Consider the following 3,561-nt stretch of genomic DNA (forward strand, 5'->3'; position numbering starts at 1 on the left):
TGGGGGGTGGGGTAGGGGCTACAATTGTGAATACTCAACCAAACATATGGTGTAAGTTACTTCAATATTAAATAGGAGACGAAATTCAAGATTTAAATTTTATGAATTAAGGTATAATGATTATTTTACTGAATTTTACAATTTTAGGATTGAAAGTGGAGGATGTTTATCATTCGAATAACTTTTTCTTGTCAAAAAATAATGACCAAAATACATATGAAATATCATTTATTTATTTATGAGTTTCATATTTGAACCATCAGATGCATGTTTGTAGTTCTAATTTGAACTTTATATTCATTAACTATAATTACCAAAACAATCCTCGAAGTTGATTAAGGGCCCGTTTGGATGAGCTTAATAAAAGCAGTTTTAAAAAAGTATTTTTGAAAGTGCTGAAACTTATTTTTAAAATAAGCAGTTATGCGTTTGGATAAAAGTTCTGAAGTTGCTATGCCAAACGTGAAAAGGAAAAAATGAAAGAAAGATATGTTAGAGTTATGTGGGTAATTTGGAGATTGTATAAAAATATTAAGGGCAAAAAGATAAAAATGTGGTCAACTTAAAACAACTTATAAGCTAAAAAAAAAACACACCCTATCCCAGCTTTTAACTTTTGGCTTAAAATAAGTTTTTTTAACTTAAAATAAGTTATTTTGAATATTGCCAAACAACTAAATAAATCAAAAATCAGTTTTTAAGTCAGTTTGACCAGCTTTTAAGCTGAGCCAAACATGTTCTAAATCAATTGTTTGAGTGCAATCGTGACAATTATATTCATTAACTTTTTTTCATATTCATTTAACTTGGTCTTTTTGGTATCAAACACACTATCCACTCAAGTGTCAAAAAAAATTGAATAAATAATACACATTTAACTTTGTCCCAACTAAATACACATCTAGGAAAAATAAAAATTGCTAGCATAATAAATTCTCCAACTAATAACTGTAACAACTAATGCATTAGTTATGTTGTAACAAATGGGATGGGTTGATCTTTTGAGGGGCCAACATAAAAGATATTTCTATGTATCTGAACATGAGATGAAATTGCATATCGAAATATATTTAATTTGGTAATATTTATACGAAAAAGGATAAAAATGCTATTATATGAAATAGCTCTGCTATATTTTGAGCTTTGATATTATTCTAGAAGATCATGAATATCCTCAAGAATAACAACTCAATTTATCAGTGACATGACCTCTACTTAAATATTGGCAACTATGAATTAATACAAGAAATTGAATCTTTAGTGGGTCGCTACAGAATCTCAGTAAAAAAAATAATAAATCATTTCTTATAATCTAATGCTAAGAAAATCAGTAAAAATCTTTAATGATAATATTCTGGAATTTTGTTGTGACTGTCATCGCTATTAAATGTTCAGTTACTTATAGTGAATCATAATTGACAATGCTTAGGTGGAGAGATTAGTGTTACTTAGCTTGTACACACATGATATATATAGTAACCCTGAATTAACTCATATATCTAAAAATATAACCAAGAATGTATGGGCCCGCTTGGAGGCTTGAAAAAAATAGTTTCTAAGTCAAAAATATGAGTTTTAAGTCAAAAATAAAAAGTAGGTGGAGATTTACTTTTTGTTTTTTACTTATTTTAAGGTCATTTTAAACTTATTTTAAGTCATTCTTAACCTTGTTAAACACTTCTGAACTTATTTCAAGTTATTCTTTATATTTGTCAAATACTTTCAAAAATAAAAAACTGACTAAAAAATACGTTTGTCCAGCTTTTAAGTCAATCCAACTAAATAACATATATCGTATGTAGTAACCATGAATTAACTCATATATCTAAAAATATAACCAAGAATATAAATAATATATTTCGTATATTTGGATTTGACCCGCTATTTAGATATGGATGTACTCACATGACATGTAGTACCCTTAAATTAACTCAAGTAAACATTAAAAATTGGCTTAAGTCATGCACGGCCCTTTAAAATTATTCGCGTAATTCAGTTAGACAGTTTATTTTGGACTTGTTCCAATTGAAAACCTTCATTAGTTAAAAAAATATACCTATTGAACATTGTGTGACAATCAACTTAAAATACAGAATGTGTGTCATACACTTGCGACTGTTGTGGCATAATAACAAATAAAAAAAAGACATATAACATTTCGTCCATAATAATAAGTAAAAAATTAATTTAAAAAGAAAAATAATAGAATACTACATTCTTAACAAAAAAAAAACGAAAAACTCTTCTTTCCCTCATTTCTTCTCATATTATCTTTTTTCTTCTTTTATAGTATGAGTTCTTTAGAATTTGAAATTTTTGATAATTTGAAAGAAAATAATTTCATATTTGTATTAGCCTTAGTTGGAAAATATAAAGTTTTGCCGAAATTATTTTTGATGCATTCGATTTTAGTTTTTGATAATATTAATAATTGTGGAATGCCACTCTGTAAAAATAATAATTAAGAAGTGTATGAAAAAGGGGTGTCGCGGGGGTCATGGCAAAGAAATTTGGCCGGATTTTTTTAAAAAAATATGACATTAAAAAGTATTGGGGATGCCACAACCAATAATTTAACTAGAAAATTAAGTTTAGATACAGAGCCCATTTGAATTAGCTTAAAAGTTGATCAAACCTACTTTTAAGTCAGTTTTTGACTTCTAAAAGAATTTAACAAATATAAAAAATAACTTAAAATAAGTTACAAAGTGTTTGACAAGATAAAAAATAACTTAAAATAAGTCTTCCTTTACTTTTTCTTTTGACTTAAAAATTATTTCAATTCGTCTTTTTAATTTTTACTCAATAACTACTTTTGTTAAGTCAACCCAAATAGACGTTTAACTTTTCGTTTTAACAAAAAAAAAAAGGAAAAAAAAATAGAACTACAATGAAGTGTAAGATATTTTTGGAATGGAGTGAAGATCGAAGATGACATGTGTGTGGAGTAGGGTTATTTCTTTTTCTTAATTAAGTTCTTATATATATATATATATATATATATATTCAGTTAATGTATGCAGGTGTGAAAAAAGTAACAAATTATTTTTTAACAAAAAATGAAATAGAACCTATTCATGCGCTCAACAGTGATTATATTTATTTTGTCACATAAACACTTTGTGTTTAATAGGTATATATTTTGAACAATAGGTATATATTTTGAACAATTTAAGTGTTTAATAGGTATAGAAATTAATTAAAATGTCTAAATACATTATGCGATAATTTTAAAATATTCTCAGTGACTTAAGCGTTAAGAATATATATTAATAAAAGTAATGGTCTAAACCTATTAAAAATAACGGCTCAATCCTTCATAATCAAGTGTAGGCTTTTTACAAGTTTTTAGTTTAATTTTTAATTAGCTTCTCTATTCCATTTTCTTACACGATTTGACTAGACATAAAATTTTAATACAAAATTATTCTTATTATAATTGTTTTAACGTATAACTTTGTTTTAGTATTTAATCAACAGTACGTATATATTCCTAGAATACAAAATACCCCTTAACTTCAATCAAGATAAAACTCAAGAATTGAATCTACTTAAATTAAG

The sequence above is a fragment of the Solanum pennellii genome, chromosome 3 (assembly GCF_001406875.1).
Source record: "Solanum pennellii chromosome 3, SPENNV200".
NCBI classification, from domain to species: Eukaryota; Viridiplantae; Streptophyta; class Magnoliopsida; order Solanales; family Solanaceae; genus Solanum; species Solanum pennellii.